General features: G+C 47.7%; 2 long non-coding RNA genes across 4 annotated transcripts in view; one reads left to right on the plus strand and one right to left on the minus strand.

The window, feature by feature from the left end:
• Nucleotides 1-12256, minus strand: LOC140630019 (uncharacterized). 2 transcript variants are annotated; one of them, XR_012027827.1, is made up of 3 exons: nucleotides 11747-12256; nucleotides 9363-10034; nucleotides 1-1491 (listed from the first exon to the last, which is right to left on the minus strand). It is a non-coding gene; the product is annotated as an uncharacterized lncRNA (long non-coding RNA). The 2 variants fall into 2 exon arrangements; XR_012027828.1 differs by having other exon boundaries at nucleotides 3-1491; nucleotides 9363-9864.
• The window catches only part of LOC140630017 (uncharacterized), a 15477-nt gene continuing 5549 nt past the window's right edge, over nucleotides 8081-18008 (plus strand). The window contains exons 1-4 of one of the 2 annotated variants that reach the window (XR_012027825.1): nucleotides 8081-8113; nucleotides 16835-16928; nucleotides 17222-17299; nucleotides 17749-17848. This is a non-coding gene — a long non-coding RNA (uncharacterized lncRNA). Of the gene's footprint in view, nucleotides 8114-16834; nucleotides 16929-17221; nucleotides 17381-17748; nucleotides 17849-18008 lie in introns of both variants that reach the window. The other variant, XR_012027824.1, reaches the window with a different exon arrangement.

An 18008-nucleotide genomic window follows, 5' to 3' on the forward strand; every position in this document is an offset into this window, starting at 1 on the left:
TCTTTCTTTTTTCTTTTTAAAAAAGAAAGCTTTCTTGCTTTTCTTGCTTTCTGGCACCACAAGATATTCCAGGCTCACCTTGTATTTTTCTCTGCCCAGCCTTTGAATCAGCATCCTAAGGAGCCTTGAGCCAGGTTTCTTTCCTCCCTTCTCTACCGTTACAGTGATTACGTCCAAGTGGGGGATGCTGCATGAGATATTCTGATTTCCAAAGGTAAATGTAACATATTTTGTTTCCACAACCTGTTGAGTGTATGTTTGAGGCTGTATCCTGGCCATGTAATCAGGTAGCTGTTTTCTGGGTAACTTTCTTACCCAATAACGCTTATTTGTAAAGTATCTATGGATTGCTGCGAGGCAGAGGCGCCCTGTGGTGGAGGACCTGTAATGCTGGGGCCAGCGAGGGGGTGGCAGGCTGGGGGCCGTGGTGGCTGAGCGAGCAGATATTCCCGCCTGTGTGATTGATGCCCGTTGACCGGGTCACTCCCTCAGTGAGAGCAACGCAGTCGCCCAGGGAGGCTTCCCTGTCGGACTGTTAAATACGAGCCCCTAGGGACTCCAGCCACTAAACCTTCTTCACGCCATCCTCAACATAGTCAGCACATTGTGTGGATATGTAAATAATTCAGCGATGATGATTTGGATTCACGCTGTCGCTCTAAAACATGTGAAAACATAGCTGGTGTTGATAACGGAGCCGTATATTCCCGGTAAGGCCGACTGCGTCTTCTCGGCGGGGCAGAAGGCTTTCTGACTCCCCTTCTGGCCGGCAGTAACGGGCCCCTGGGGCCACCCTTTCAGTTCCCTCCACAGCCCACACCTCAGTGCTCTTTGACAGCTTCTCCACGAAGTGAACGGTGGGATTCGGGCATGCGGGCCCCCTCTCCATGCAGGGAGGAGTTAGCAATTTGCACACACATCTGTTCTCCCTCCTGGAGAAAGGCGCTGACATCCGAGGGGCCGGACCTCAGAGACTGAATGGCATTTCCATGTTGGTTGCTATGGTGTTTTGGCAGGAAAGGGACTAGAAAGGGCATCTCTCCGCGTGAAGGTATCTTCTGATGCAATCAGCCCATGTGAACCTCACCTCCTGTGGTTCACTGGCTCAGGAGCCATGCATTTGTCAGGGGCTGTGATGGGGCCCCCCACCTTGCAAGGGTGACATATGGCTCAGGAATTTGCATCCCCAGGAGCCTGCCTTGGGAGCTCTCTGCTCCCGGACTCATTCCTTCAACAGACCTCAAGATACCTGTGTTGGGCAACTGTGTTGCACGGATGCTGAAGTCATCAGACATAAGAGTTTATGGAGACAAAGAATCATCATCGACATTTTCTTTCTTTTAAAAGGCTGGAGCCCAGTGAAAGCCATTTAGTTACTTAAGGGAGTTCTACTGAAGAGTAGTTTAGGGCAAAGGAGCCAGTCAAAGGACTCCGGATGATGAATGGAGAAACACAGAACCTTCTGGGTGGGAAATTTAAGCTCCTCCCTGGCTAAAGAAGGAAAAAAAAAAAAGCTATTATTTATTGAATACTTTCCAAGGGCTGGCATTGGGCTAAGCTCTTTATATATTTGAACCATATGAAACTGCCTGTTTTGTAAACAGGTCAAAAGTCAGGAGTTGCATATGGTTCAAACCAAGACACAGCTTTCTTTCTCATAGGCCTATGAGAGTCGGTGACATACCCCTCATGCAGATGGACAGGTTGACACTTAGAGTGTCAACTCTAAGTTGTGTCTGTGTCTCAGACACACAACTCATAAGAACAGCGGAGCTGGGACTTACATCCATGACTCCAGGATCTGCACTTGAATTGATCATGGTATAGCACTTCTGTTACAGATTGATGTTTGTGAGGTGCTTAGGATGGGTCTTGATGCAAGGTAACTGCTATATAAGCAAGGTTCAGTAAGAGCAAATTAGGAAAGTATTTTGTACTCATTGCATTCATTATACACATATACCTTGGATTATACACACCTCAGATCCTAGTCCACTGTTTTTTTTTTTAAGATTTTATTCATTTATTTATGAGAGACACACAGAGATAGAAATGCAGAGACACAGACAGAGGGAGAAGCAGGCTCCATGCAGGGAGCCTGATGTGGGACTCAATCCCCGGACTCTCAGATCATGCCCTGAGCCAAAGGCAGATGCTCAACCACTGAGCCACCAGGCATCCCCTTGTTCATTGTTTTGCATGAAATTCTCTGTATTTGGCCATGTTCGGGATTTGCCAGAAAGTCTCCTAGCCCCTAGTCTTGCCATAAACCATCTCTAGACCCCAGACAACACCACCTCACCTGTCAGAACATGGAATCCTCAGGTTTTCTGAGCACCAAACCCGCCCATGGACCCCAGTTGGATTATAGAGCTCCAATTTTCTTTTGGAAAACACAGAAGCCATCATATGGGCAATTTTTTTTCTTTTGCACCTCAGGATTATAAAAACATAGGAATGGGGAGCTCCAGGGAGAGAATCTGTCCCAACAAAGCACCTCCTGGGAGCAAGAGGCTGGATGTTAATCCTACATGTGCTCCAATCCAGCTGTGCAGCCACAGGTGTCTCCTAACTTCTAACTTCTCAGCTTTCCATGTGTTCGTCTGTGCTCAGGGAGTTCAGGCCTGTGCTCAGGCCAGATCTCTAACATTCTTTTTTAGATCCAGGACTTTTTAAGGTTATGCAGTCTCCACTAGGAACTGGCACATCCTCCTGAAATGCCATATTCTCACAGCAGGGAACCTCATGCCAGCCGCTTGCCAGCCTCTACCGAAAACTACTAGGTTGCTATTTATCTGCGTTTTGAATGGGTAACACGTGCACCCAGCACAAAATGTATAAGGCACAAGAGGGTTTTCAGTGACAAATCACCCCACCCACCTCCCCGCCCCCTAGCTTCCCTTCGAGGAGAGAAACGCAGCACTCTGTCAGTCCTTGCAAAGTGAGCCAAGGCGCTTGGGTGCACACCAAGCACCCAAGGAGTACGTGGAGTCCAGACAGGGTCTTAACCACGTTCCCAAGCCGCTCCTGCTTGTTTCAAATAGACACCTTGGCCTACATCCCTTTCACACTCTGCTCTGGAACTCAAGAGTCCAGCTCCCAGGACCAAGACTGAAGAAGGACTCAGACCACACAGTACCTCCCCACATCCCAGAGGAGAAGCTGATGGGCAAAGCTGCAGCATTTTTGATTGTTTGTCTGGAGCACCTACCTGCAGCCCCACCTGAAGTGGAGAAAGAAAGAGGAGGGGGCATGGTCTCCCATGTACCCACTGCTAGTGCTATGAACACATCATGCCTCTGCACTAGGAATAAGTGTGCCTTTTCCTCCCTGTGGCCCCAGTGCTCTCTGTCCGGGGCCTGGTCCTGTCCACCTGCACGGCCTGACCTTAACCCCCCACCCCTGCCAGGTCCTATGTCCTTTGTGCTCTTCATCCACCCTCAGCTCCTTTCCAGCTGGGGGTTTCCAGAAATGCTGGCCGGGTCACCCACCCGCTCTTCCGGGGTGATTCACAGAAGCGGTTGTTCTCACCATGCAGTCATCGCTCCCATGTCACCACTTCAGGGAAGCCACCCCTGGCTGCTGTGCCTACGCTAGCTAGTGCAAATGAGGAAATGAATTTTAATTGGTTTGATTTTAATGTATTTGGGTTTCAATGGCCATACATGTCTGATGGCTACCATGGCCACCCACATGGACCTGGGGAACCACACCAGGATGATGACATAATTGTTCACAGCCCAGATTCCTCACTGAGAGAGACCTGGGTTCCATGCCCAGCTGTGTCTATGACCAGACTCCCAGACTGCCCTGTATCCCTGTTTCCCCATCTGTTGAATGGGGATCCAGCAGAATTCATCCCACAGATGTTTTTAAGGATCAAATGAGCTTGTGTACATAAGGCACACAAGAGGGAGTCTGGCATGCCGTGGACACTATAAATATTAGCCATCACTTTGGATCATGTCAGAGAGATGGTGGCTGCGACTCCACCATGGGGATATTGATTTCTAGTTAGAGGCTTCAAGACTCCAATGCCCAAAATAAGAGTGGATCTCAGGCATGACGGAGGGTCAGTGAGAAAAGGTATTTTGAGGTTTATAACACCATGATGCCAGCCAGTAACTGTGGGTGCTCGTGAGGTGACACACTGGGGCCCCAGGACCCTGGGTGTTATCTATGTAGCGTGCATTGGGGGCCTGGTCTGGGTGTCTGCTGTGTTCTCCTTCTCCACAAATGTCTTATTAGTGGCCGGCTTGGCCTGAGGGGGCTAATCTATGTTCTCACTTGCCAGATGAGCAAAGACTTTCAGTGGGGGAGGGGACTTACACAGCAGCGAAACTTCGAGAGCTGGTCCAGGGAGTAGGTTCGCAAGTGAAATTGGGATAGTATGTTTTCTGTCTGACTTCTCTGTCCTTGAAGATCCGGAGAAGCAGGCATGTCAGCCATAGCCCTGCCTCCTTGCTGACCCCTCTGCCCCCATTTGAATTCCATGGTGGTCCCCTTCCCCGCCCCCGGACAGAGATGATGAAGCCGCAGATTCCCCAGGATGACGATGGCATCACACTTTCCCTTTCCAAGCCAGGCTGAGGAAAAGGATGCTCTGAGTCATGGCTCTGCCTGTCCCTGACCAGGCTGGCCCAGGGCCCTCCCTTGTGTGAAGAGCCAAGAAGGCAGTTTCAGACTTTCCTGCCACATCACCGGCCCCTGTGTCTGTCCTTGATCCACAGACTGCCAGAGGCTCTCAGCTGGTGAGGGCTCAGTCTGCACTTCTGCGTCCCCTCCTCAGGGCAGCCCCAGGAGACGCAGCCACCTACAGATAAGGAAACTGTAAACAGATGAGACGAAATAACGTGCCTGGGGTCCTCCAGCAGGGAGCAGTGGGGCCAGGATGTCAACCCTGCAGTCTGAAACATTGCCCAGGCCGCCCTCCCTGCACTCTGGCCAGCATCAGCTCATCTCATGGGGACAGCATGCCCAGTGGGGACAGGATTTTGTGGGTCAGGAATTCAGGAAGGGCTCAGTTGGGTGGTTCTTGCTAGGAGCTCTTCTCCAGGTGCTTTCAAATGTCCTCAGATGTTGAATGGGCATCTAAGATGTCACACACGCATGGTGTCCCCTGGACACCACCCAGGACTGTGCACTGAGTGTGGCTGGGAACTTTCACCACATGGTATTTAGGTTCACCTTCCATGGTGAGTCTCCGGAGGGACCCAAGAGGAAGCACCAGCCCTCCTGTGACCTGTTCTCTGGCCTTGGCTGTGGTCACCTGGGAGCACTCTCATCCCTCCCCGGTATGTGTGTGTGTGGAGGGTTGGGGAACAACCCTCTCTCTGGAGCTCCACTACCTCTTCCCATGAGAATCATAACATTCTTCAAAAGTACTGTGCTGAGCAACGATAATGAAGATAATGTCTAACATTTCTGGAGAACTTCTTAATAGAAATGGCCAAGGGCTAAGAACTTTATACTATTTCTTCTTCTTTAATTCTCTGTGAAGTGATTATTTCCTGTCCAAGAGGCAGAACGATTGGTCCAAGATGATCTAATTAATAAGTGAGGGAAGCAGTGTACAAATATGGATTTTTAAGGGGATTTGCTGCAAGGAGTTGGGAATTGGCTCACAGGATTGTGAGGACTGACTCAGCAAATCTGAGGCTCATGCAATGGGCAGACAGGAAGTAGGTCAGGAGCTGGAACCCCGTTGGCATAAGCCACAGTGGCGTCACCCCTGGGTGGGCGGAACATTCTCTCCCTCTCTCCCTCTGTCTCTGTGTCTGTGTCTGTTTCTCTCTGTCTCAACTTAAGCCCTTTTCTGAAGGCATCTAACATCCACCACATGCCCGGAAATCAGAAGTCTATGTCTTCCGAAGCACTGTTGCAATACTCCAGAGTACTTTCCAGACATCTGTCCATGCCAGGGTCAAAGCACCAGGCTGCATGTGAGGTTTTCAACACTTTTATCTGGTGGTGGGCCTATTATTCCCATTCACAGATGAGAGAACAGACTCAAGAAAGCCAAGAGGCCCGCTCTACTGGAAAGCTGCAGAGCTGGACTTCACAGCCAGTTCCCTCAAGAAGCAAAGGTGCAGATGCTCTTAGGATTGGTTCAGACTAATCCCAGAGGTGAGCTTTGGGACCATGAAACACAATGGAGCCCTAGCTCCCCTACCATACAGTGTCCTCCTGGCCCAGGAGCTGACCGTGGCCCGCTCTTCTCTGCACTGGGCACCTGTGTATGGCCACGAATGTGTAAGGAGGTCTTGCATGCTTTTGAACTTTACAAAAGCACAATCTAAGTGTATCTGTAGTTTGTGACTTGCTTCTTTCATTCGTCACTAATTTGTGTGTTCATTAGCTTTCTTCTAAGATGTCACCACTGTCATCGCCCTGTGTTACTGTTGATAGAAATTTGTGTTATTTCCGGCTGGGAGCACTTAAACAGAGTGCAGCTGGGTTCCATCTTCTGCAGATCTACCACGGCACCTGGACATGGGTTTCTCCAAGGTGTACACCTAGGAATGGACTGACTCATTCACAGGGTGTACCCAGCTCCCACGTCCAAACAGTTCTTAACGCCTTCTCCAAGAGATGTCCTGGTCAGTATGCTTCCATCTACTGTGTTACAATCAGCATCCAGGTGACTTCTATTCATTGGTTCAGTTTGTGTCCTCAGACTCCCAAGATCCTTTCCATCCCAACTCCCCTTCCCCACAGAGAGCAGAGCACCCAGAGCATAAAAGGTGCTTAACAAAAATCTGTTGCATGAACCAATGGAGGAGTCTGATTTGAAAGTAGTGTGTCCACTCTCTTCTTGTCTTTGATGTTCCAATTCTTTCAACTAGAGCTATGTTAGCTAATGAGGTATCTTCCTGTGAATGAGGTAAGACACCCCCTCTGGGCAAATTGCAGAAAGCCACCCCCTCTACTAGAAGCAGTAGTTCATAGCCTGACTAGCCAGCTGCAGGCTGCCTTCAGCCCTCTTGGCCTGATGCCCCAGTAAGTACACACTTGGCTATAGTGCTGAACAACTGTCCCGTGATCTTTGTGCCCATTCCAACAATCAGTGTTCCTCAAATGGCAACACCCAGAAGGTAACATAGCATGCCAAATCTTCCCAGTGCCCAAGAAAGCAAATTTTCTAAACCACGAATATAGGAACATGGAATTTAAGAGTAATAGGAGACTTTGGTTCATTCATGTATTTTAAGGAAATGACAGCCATGGACAAATCCAGCCAAGGACTCCCTGAGCCCATATTTAAGGCTGAGCTCAGTTCTAAACACTGGAACCCCACTCCGGCTTCCTGCAGTCTCAGGCCACACAGTAACACACAGCTCCAAGAAGACATTGTCACATCATGGCCCCCACTGCAAGAACACTGCATCTCCTGGTGCATGATTTCCAGAAGATAACTTGACTCAGACTCAGTGGTTTGGAATTAACCTGGTCAGGTCACCCCTCTAAGCAGCACAGCAAATGCCATGCTCTCGGGCAGTCTCTGGGCTGGTTGGGGCTGCGGAGTGTTGGTGAGCTTGGGCGGAGCTTCTTAGCAAACAAAGGACAGGCAGGGCAGCCCGAAGTTCACCCGTGCTCTCTAAAACGGCCTCTTATTGCTACATAATGTAGGTTTATGGCAAAGCCTGGGCTGCCCTCCCACGCCTCCTATCAAATTATTTCTTTTTATTATGCTCATTTTATTGATGATGTCATGACATGGCCCATCAACCCTTAATTAAAACCATGGCTGCAACCTTCACTTCCTTTAAACCGTGAAAGCCAGGGCTCGGGAGAGGTCCCTTCAGAATCACAGATGCTCAGGAGAAACAGTTGTGGGTTTCCAGAAGAAGTCAAGAGGTTCTCAGAGGCTCTGGGGCAGAGAGGGACTTGGGGTGCCAGGGGCAGACTGGGTCCCTAAGAAACCATCCTTACTTGGAAACAGAGTCATAACAGATGTCATTAGTTAGGATGAGGTCACAGTGGCGTGGGGCAGATCCCTGATCAAATAGGACTGGGGTCCTTAGAGGAGGAACACCAGGGAGGACCGAGACACAAAGAGCGGGGAAGGATGGCCCTGTCAACCTTGATTCCAGACTTCTGGAGCAGTGAGACTGTAAGTGTCTGTGGTTTCAAGACACACAGTTTGTGGTGCTCACAAATCAATATCCTGGGTCACTTTTCTCTGAATCCTTGGAGGGACCTTGATCTCCATCTGCAGGTGGGGAAACCGATGGGCCCAGGTCACACCAGGATGTCTGCAGCCCAGTGACAAGCTGGCAGCAGTGGTTACAAGATGTGTGCTTGACGGGCTCCAGGATGTGAGTGTGTGAGCATGCCTGCATGTGTGAGAGACAGACATGTGTGTGCTCGAGTGAGTGTGTGTATGCACGACTATGTGATAGTGTGTAGGTGTGTGTATCTATCTGTGTGTGACAGGGTATAGGGGTGTGTGTCTATCTGCATGTGACTGTGTAGGTGTGTGAGTGGGTATGTGAGAGACAGGTGTGTGTGACAGCATGTAGGTGTGCATAGGTGTGTAAGTATGTGTGTGACAGAGACACATGAGCACATATAGTTGTTTCCCATGAGGAAGGTGAAAGACTACGATCTTGTTCCATGAGCACAAGTCTTTCTCTCGTCTCTCTGGGGGGCAATCATGATCATTTTTCATTTCATTTTGTTGTTTTTTAACTTTTAAAAAAATCAATTAACATATAGTGTATTATGAGTTTCAGAGGTAGAGTTTCGTGATTCATATGCCAACAAATTAGCAATCTGGAAGAAAGGGATGTATTCCCAGAAACATACAAACCACCAGAACTGAAACAGGAAGATATAGAAAACCTGAACAGACCCATAAGCAGCAAGGAAATTGAATCAGTCATCAAATTAGAGTCCAGGGCCGGGTGCCTTCCCCGAAGAATTCTACCAAATATTTAAAGAAGATTTAATATTTATCCTTCTGAAGCTGTTTCAAAAAATAGAAATGGAAGGAACTCCAAACTCTTTATCTAAGGCCAGTGTTACCTTGTTCAGACAAGGACCCACCAAAGAGGAGAATTACGAACCAATATCCCTGATGAACACGGATGCCAAAACTCTCACCAAGATACTAGCCAATGGGATCCAACAGTCCATTAAGAGGATTATTCACCATGACCAAGTGGGATTTATTCCTGGGCTACAAGGGTGGTTCAACATCCACAAATCAATCCACGTGATATACCACATTAATAAAAGAAAAGACGAGAACCATATGATCCTCTCATTTTTCATTTTAAAAATCTCTCATTGAATAGTCTCCTTTTTCCTTCCCATTGCCTTTTTTGTTATTGTGGTAAAATACACGTCATAAAATTTACCTTTGTGACCACCTAAAGCTGTGCGACTCAGAGGCATCAAGCACACTCACCAGGTGTGCAGCCACCACCTTGGCCTTGTCTCATTTTTGCACCTCATGTGCGCCCTCCAGCAGTCACTCAGTGGCACTCCCTTCCCCAGTGCATGGCACCCGCTCATCCGCGTACCGTGTTCCCACAGGCCAAGTGGGACCAGGGAGGAGGAAGCTCTAGGAGGAAGGTGACTCACTCTACCATTGTCCACTGTTGCTCATTGTTGAAGAGGCCAAGCTTCATCCAAGTAGATCAGGGCCAGTCGAGCACCACGGAGTTCGCCATGAGGCACCTGCTCCAGCTGGGGCTACAGTCTCTGGGAACAGTCCTGCTTGCTCCAGATCAGACGTCAGGACAGTCCCGGGAAGGGCCAGTGAACTCATCCCTACCCTCAACAAGCTCGCGGTGTCAGAGGTCGGAGGGCACGGCATCACCAGCTCACAATTCTACAGACAATTATCTTCTCTGCAGGCTGAAAGGCCAACAAGGACAGAATGCAGTTGCCACAGGCATCTGCTAATGTGTCATCTTTTAGAAACGCACTAACAAAATACAAAAGCGTGTCTCATGTCTGGTGAAATTCTTATAACTTTGCTTAGTGATACAAATCCAGGAAGAGTAGCTTTCAAGGATGTCAGTGCACTTGATTTAAGATGAATGGAACCGGTTTAGGGAAGAAAGAAAACAGCATGTTTTAAACACCAAAACCCTAAAAATTCTTGTCCCAGGAAATCAGTGACCCCTGTGGATGGGCAGCTGGAATATAGGGTCACTCTGAGCCGGAGAATGAGAACAACGTCTCTATTACAAAGAAAGCATGGACGTAAGGGAATACCAATTGGTAACAATTAGAGACGGATCAGATAGGTGGGGGAAAGTTCAGATCCCCTCTGGGGTATATTTATATATCCTCCCCAGAGCAAAAGGCTCGTTAACCTGTGACTGGCTATCGGCTTCCCCCATCAGTGACCTGATCCAGTCTCTCTGCAAGGAATTTCAACTGTGGATGACTTTACTCAACATTATTTGTGACGATGTCACATTTCCCCCAACTGTCTGGAGCACTTCAAACCCACTGCCTCCAGTAACTGGGCAGACGCTGTGGACTGGCAAAGGGGGTTGGGGGCAGACAATAAGGGATGGTGGGGACTGTGGCAAACTGACAGCCCAGACCTTGGCCACAATGACAGTCATGGCTGGGCTCCAGACGGGGACACTGGCCCAGTGTGGCCAGGTCTGCTGAGTTTTCCAAGAGCAACAGCATCTCTGCATTTATATGTGAAATGTCCCATTTTTAAGACATTGTGGGTCAAAAAACAAACAAACAAACAAAAAGACATTGTGGGCCAACAAAATAAGCCTGCTGCTGTTGAAGGTGCCTGCACTAAAATCATAGGAAAAAAACAGTGATTTCTCTCTAAGCATTGACCACACCCTCTCTTCTCCCATGAAGGGATGCCCATGCCAGCCTTTGGTGCTGGGCAAAATACAGACATGTGGTCTGCCCTGTGCCTTCCAGTTGGGCTGGACCAGCATCCAACCCCTGCACTACTACCTGTGTCTCATGCCAGGAGCCCCTTCTTGGCCTTGGATAAATGCAAGTGAAGTATGAGGTCACAAGGGAGACTGTCTTCATGATTTGTGAGGGATATGTTCCTGATCATGTGCATGGGGTTCAGGCCTGACTACCAGCTGGCTGGCCCACTGTAGACCTTGACATTCCCAATGCCAGTCTTTCCTATAGAGGCTTTCCTCATCCACCCTTGAGTATTTATTCATTGCCCTTCATAATCAAGACAACGTGGTCTTGTTAACTATATGAGGTCAATGGCTTCCACCAAAAGCACCATTCTCAACACAGGCTCTGCCTCAGGTTCACCTGGCACAGCTGTTACAGGAAACATGCTCAGACCATGGGTCAAAGCCTCTGGGGTGAGGTCCCAGCACCTGTGCATTTACGAAGCTCCTGCTGAGAACACTGGCTCATTGAACTCAGGCATGTCCATGAAATCCTCTCAGCCCACCAGCAAGTCTCCCTCAAAATGTGTCATTTTGTGTCTGCTCATTTGATACTTGGGACCAAAACAAAGTCAATTGAGGATGACCCCTTAAGGTCAGGGACCACATTTCAGCACCACCAACAGCATATGGTTCAGGGAACGTTGGTGATGGAGGCTCCACATTCGGAATGACCAGGGTCATCAGCGGGAAGCTCTCACTAGGAGAGGACCGTTGGTTGCCTGGTTAATAAACTAATGGAACCTCTGGAGGCTCAGACCTGAAGCCCACAGGGCTTTAGAAGGTTCAGGACTATAGAAGAGTCTGTGCACCATGGAGTAAGAGACAGCACTCACCAGAGTTGTTGCCTTAGCTCCGAGATGGGGACATTCGCTGCTGGTATGGAGGCTCCAGTCCCTTCTGGATGTGTCAGCACATGTGAGAGTTTACATGAGCAGACCAAGCCAACCCACGTAATAGGACTGGCCTTGGCGTTCAGACGTTAATCTGAGTAAGCCCCAGCGGTTGATAACCATGACGTTCTGGAAACCAGACACCGTAGATCATTACACAGCAAAGTCAGGCAGGAGGCTGTACCCCGAACCCTCCCCAGTGCCTGGGTTCAAATCCCAGAGGCTGACTGTGGTTCTAGATTTTTTTTTTTTTTTTTTTTTGTCTTTTTGGTGGCACACAGGGTCACTTCCACTTAGGCCAGGGCCACCTCTCAGCACAATAGAGGACACACTGCAAGTGGCTGGGGCCTATTTTTCCAGCTCACTTTGCAGAACTTGATCTTAAAGTGCTGAGATAAGGATAAGGGTAAGGAACAGCTACTGAACTCTGTCCAGTATTTTTTTTTTTTTTCACCCAATCAGGGTAAGCAAGTCAGGGCTGTGCACTCTGCAGAGTAATAGACTTTTAAAAGACAAATTGCACCCATCCCCGGGCACATTACACGAAAACTGTATGGTTAAGCAAACAAATGAAACTAGAACAATAATATCCCATCTCTTTGGCTGGAGGGTAACAGATCCATCGGCGGGCTCTGCAGGCGTGCCTTGTGGTCACTTTGCATAAAGCAAATCTTGTTTGCCTCCTTTGCCTTATCTTTTCTCTGCCAACTTCAAAAGCTCAAGTGAGCCCTCTCCCAGAAGGCTAAGATTTCCAGGGTGACAGATGCAAAGAGCAAAGCAAATGGAGGTCAAAGGCAAAAAGGAAACAGTGTCTCATCTGATTAATGGTTTGAATTTAATTAGTGGGAAAAAAGCTCAAATCAGACAGTTTGTGACTTGGTCAGGCTCCAGGTCCCTTCTTGCAAAATTGCAAAACGTTACAAGTGTGGGTTGGTCTGGGAAGGCTGACCTTTTTGAGATGCCTACTGTTTCTGTGCTGGTCTAATCGGCAAGTGAAACGGGAGTTTCAACAGGCAGATTGGTGATGTTCCAAACTAGTGGTGAAAAGAGGGTGGTTTTAGGGTTGTAAATTCTGAGGTTTTCAGAAATGAAATAAAGTTTTGAAAATATGGCAGCAGCACATTCTCACCCTCTAACCCTATGGTGAAGTAGGAAGAGCTGACTTATAGACATTCTCAGGAGTCTGGATTTAAAATTCTTAAAAAAAAATAAATTAAAAAATAAAATAAAATTCTTACATCCATAAAGGATAAAGCAGGTAGGGATGTTGCCTTTTCAGGATTAAGTTCGGTTATTTGAAGTAGGCCTCACATTCATTCATGCATTCATTCATTCTTCAAGCTCCCACTGCTACTGGGGCAGCCAGCCGTCGTGGGGTCAGGCACAAATCCTCTGCAGAAGGCCCCTCGGGCCCAGGGAGGGCAGTGACTCAGCCAAGGTCGTGCCCAAGTGTGTGGCTGTATCTGGATAAGCATCTCTCATCCTGAGGCCTAGCTACCCCTCCTGGATTTCCCCAATGGCACCTCGCCTAAGAAATCTGCACCCCTAGGACTACAAAATGGGTGAACAGGTAACTGTATTTAAAAAGGGTTGTATTTCAGAGGATTTAGGATACTATTTCTCCACCTGGCTGCACCTTAGAATTACCTGGAGATATTTATTAAAAAAAAAAAAAAAAGAAGAAGAAGAAGAAGGAAGGAGATGGATGGCCTCTCTCCAGATGGATCCAGTCAGAGCCACTTAGAGGTGGTGCTTGTGTACTAGTCCTTCTTAAGAGGTTGCTGTGAGCCTGGTGGCCACAGAGGAAGGAACTCGTGGCCTGAGGTGCAGAGCTGATGACTGGCTTAACGAGCTCCAGCATGGATTTGCTCTGAGCCGAAGACCAAGTTCCAGGCCTCTGCCCTGAGGAGAGCACAGTCGTCCTGCTCTCCGGGTCTACCAGTGGAACCCTGGGTCTCCCAATACCCTGCCCCTCTGGCCCACTCCCAGTCTTGTCCTTTCCCATCTCCCAAACTAGTTTCTCCTCTCCCCCCCAAACCCCACTCGAAGCCCCCTGGTGTCCCCCTGCCTCCCTGAACTTCTTTCAGACCTTCATGTTGACCTTTCCCCACCCCACCTGGGCTTCTCGCTGATCAGAGTACCCCCTGGTTTGGACTTCCATTTCCTGATGGTTATATATCCTAGAACTTTCCCTACATTATGAGTGGATGTCATAAGGCACAATAGCTCCAGCTTGAGGATTCTATGTCTGAGGTTTGAAAAATAGAGTTTTCATCCTTATCCCTGTGAATATCCAAATAGGGACCAACTCCTGTGCATTCTGCATGTGATCCTATTATACAAACTTTCTGCCCTTAATCACATCTTCATCCAAAAAGGTGTAGCATCATTTGTCTCAAAAAGACCCTCATAAGTATTGGCTAGCTGGATGGATGGTTGGATGGATGGATGAATGGATGAATAAATGGATGGATAGATAGACAGATGAATAAATGAATAGATGGGTGGTCGGGTGGCTGGACAGATGGACAGATGGATGGATGTGGACGGGTAGATGAATAGATGGTAGATGGATGGATGCATGGATGAACTGCTGAGAGCCCCAATTCTGAGGACACATGGATCTGGATTTGAATCCTGATTGAGCCATTTACTAACTGGTGACAGATTTTGCAATGACTCTGAGCCTCAGGTATGGTAAGGTAAAGTAAAGGTTCAACTTTAGAGGGTGTTGGTAAAGATGAAATTAAATAATCTTCGTAAGAACCCAGGAGAATGCCTGGCCCAAAGAAAACAACTGATTTTTCTAAGCTGAAAACAACAGCAAGTTAAAAGACCCCTTTTTCTGGTCTCATTTCAGGAGAGAACATTGGCTCCAAGGATTGAGAGTAGCCTCAGAGTTCAGTATAAATATGGCTTAATTGTAACAATAATTTTTTATACCAAAAGGATCATATTTCGTATACAATTCTACAACTTCCTTTATTCCTCAATGATATATCTCACCTATACTACCTGATTCACAATATCTTGTCTGCATCATTTTACAAAGATATGCCATTTTTAGATGTTTTCATGATATTGCACCCACGAACATTCCACCACATGAATAGCCCAGTGGACTTCGGGCTGTTTCTAACGTCTTATAATTCTGGATTCCGATGAGGATCCTTGAACACAAGTCTTCATATTCATTTTTTATGGAGGGGCAGATAATTGCTGGGAGTGGAATTTCTAGATAAAATTGATGAGGGATTAAGATGATGATTTAAAAAAAAAATACCAAACTGACTTTTCCGAATGCATTCCAATCATGCTTAAAAGGACCTACATCCCAACATCCCAAATAACTTGGAATATTTTGGTTCTTTTTGATTTTGGACAATCTGGCAGACAAAAATCAAGTCTCCTTTTCCAATGTGTGCCTGTATTTGATTACTAATAATGACGGACATATTTTACACGTAGATTGGCCATTTGTACAGCATGTTTATGAAATGCTTATTTATGTCCCGCTCTTTGCTCATTTTTCTCTTTTAGCTGTTTACATTTTTTCTTTTTTTTAAAGATTTTATTTATTTATTCATGAGAGGCATAGAGAGACAATCAGAGACACAGGCAGAGGGAGAAGCAGGCTCCATGCAGGGAGCCCGATGCAGGACTCGATCCCGGGACCCTGGGACCACACCCTGCGCTGAAGGCAGATGCTCAATCGCTGAGCCACCCAAGGGCCCCTGTTTATATTTTTTCATATTGATATGCAGATGTACTTTCATCATGTGTATCTTAATCATATGTCTGCTGTATGTATTGCAAGTTCCCAGTTATTGAGTTACCCCTCAATCTTCCATTACTGAGCTCCGTGAAATGCAGTGTGCATTATTCTTTTTTAACAGACGCCACTGAACATAATTTAGCTCCTTACTCATAACCTGGTTCTTCTTTACATGTTCCCAAAGTTTGTACAATTGTTGGTCCTCTCATTAAATGGCCCCACTTCGCTATACTTCCGATTACTTTTCTCTACTTTGTTATCTTGGTATTAAAAATTATCTTCTCCCTTCTCCCCCAATTTCCTCAGTACTTTTCTCAGAACTCAGTACTTTTCTCTCTCAGCTACTGCTGGGCAGTCCATTGAGTCTGTCAGAATCATGAGTAAAATAAGAGTCACTGGGTCACGGATGAGGGCCTGCACTCCCTCTTACTCAGAAATCGTGAACTCTATAGCAGTACTTCAAAATCTTGAGTCATTTTGTATTTTCTTGCTAATCTTGGTTATTTTTCAGCTAGTTAAGAGTGCTTAATATTTGAAACTGCAGTTAAGCGAGGTGTTACCATATCCCAGAGGCCCTTAAATAGAAGCCAGTGGCCATGTCTTCTTTCTCATGGGTAGACCAACTGTTAGATCTCAGATGTGATCTAGCCCACCCTTGCCTTTCGCAGCCTCTGAGACCCTCCTACAATGCCCCTAGCCAAGCAGTCCTCTAAGCCCTCTGAACAGTTCCTGTGGTGGAGAGACCTTTCTTTAACCAGCTGTCATCAATCAAACAATATGTGGAACGTAATTTCCCGGAACATCCACCCCATGGTCCTGGGTCTGCCTCTAGCTGGCCTAGCTCTGCATGTGTCTTCTCCACGGGCAGACCTGTGATTGTGATGTAGTCTGCACAGATCTCCCTTGGTGGGCCTGCACCCCTCCCCAGCAAAAACACCCCCTTCCGCCCTAAGGGATAAACACTGGGCTTTCCAAGTCCCACCGGGAATGTGGGGCCAGCCTGGGAGTGCCACAAACTGAGCTGCTCTGAGCTCAATAAAGGCAGCAGACCCGAGGGGCGCCGAGCTCCGGGTGAGGTCATCGCTGTTCCAATCCCATTTAGCCTTCCCCAAACACTGCAAGAAACCTGCCCACCAGGCAAGGCGATATTAAATGTCAGCCTGAAAGGGTTCTAAATCAAGGCAGGTTAGGTGTCTAAGCTTCTTAAATCTTGGCTGCTGCTTTGAATGCTGGCAATTGGCTCTCCTTTCCTTCAGAGAGCTTCTGATTGTTTTGGCAACGTCTTTGACCGTGGCTCCAACGTCAACTCTTCTTGAACCCCCCAAAAGGAAAGAAATACGCACAAAGCAGGTATTTGTTTTTGTTCAACAATCTGGTCACTCAGAAATGAGAACTCAGGCCTGTATGCCCAGATGTTCCCCTTGAGGAGGGCCTGACTCCATCAACCACCCAGCACCGGTGGCTGCCACGGGGGTCCTGAGGCAAAAGGTCTGGTCCGTGTAATGTTCTGGCAGAGGACAGGCTTAGCTAAACTCGACACAGGCCTACTGAGTCCCAACCCCGTGCAGGGCAGAGGAGGATGAAGAATACATCATTGTGGAACTCATTTGGTTGGCCAAATCCAATGACCACCTTCTCTATAGGTTAAAGAAAAATTGCTGAATACCTACAGACTTGGGCAAGAATACGAACACTTGGAGCTTCCCCTCTCTGGCCTTGAGGTATTTTCTCATGTGTCAGTGGAGTGAACTGGGCCAGGAAATCTTGAAAGCCAACATCAAACTCAATGCTTTTAGAATCAAGTAGGTCACTTTGGAGGTGGGGGAGGGAATGGGCACCAACACATGTCTGCTGCCTTTACTCCCCCAGACAGTCTATGGAGCATATGTGCAAGGAGATAGCACTGCCCAGGCAGGGATGCCCCGAGGGCCCTCAAGATGACCAACGCTGTCATCACCATCACTATCATCAGCCATCCTTGTCCTTACTCACCTAGCGTTTGTGGATGTTTTGATGTAGCTAACACTCAGGATGGTTAGTGATCCTTTTAGAGGTGACACACTGGCTTTCACTCCATGAACATAAAGATCGTGTTTGATATTGACTCTTTTGGTTTTCATCTTGATAACATCCCTTTGCATCAAACTCCCCATCTTTCCTTCTACATTAGCACATGGTGTGCACAGTGCGTGAACAGCGTGGAAAGTGGTGCTGGAGCGAGGTGTCTCTTCTGTCGCTGCATGGGGTGATTCTGAGGGAGGATGCAACACGTAAGTACTGAAGCACAGTCTGGGAAGAGACTGGTAGATCCCATTTTGACCACGTCCTGTTGTCTGTGGTGTGTCCCCATTTGCTGAGTATCCAGTAAATTTCTGGCACGCTAATGGGCAAGTAGGGAGAGTTTGAGTTTTCCTCTTTCCTAAGCCAGAT

The sequence above is a fragment of the Canis lupus genome, chromosome 3 (genome assembly GCF_048164855.1).
Source record: "Canis lupus baileyi chromosome 3, mCanLup2.hap1, whole genome shotgun sequence".
In the NCBI taxonomy this organism is placed as follows: domain Eukaryota; kingdom Metazoa; phylum Chordata; class Mammalia; order Carnivora; family Canidae; genus Canis; species Canis lupus.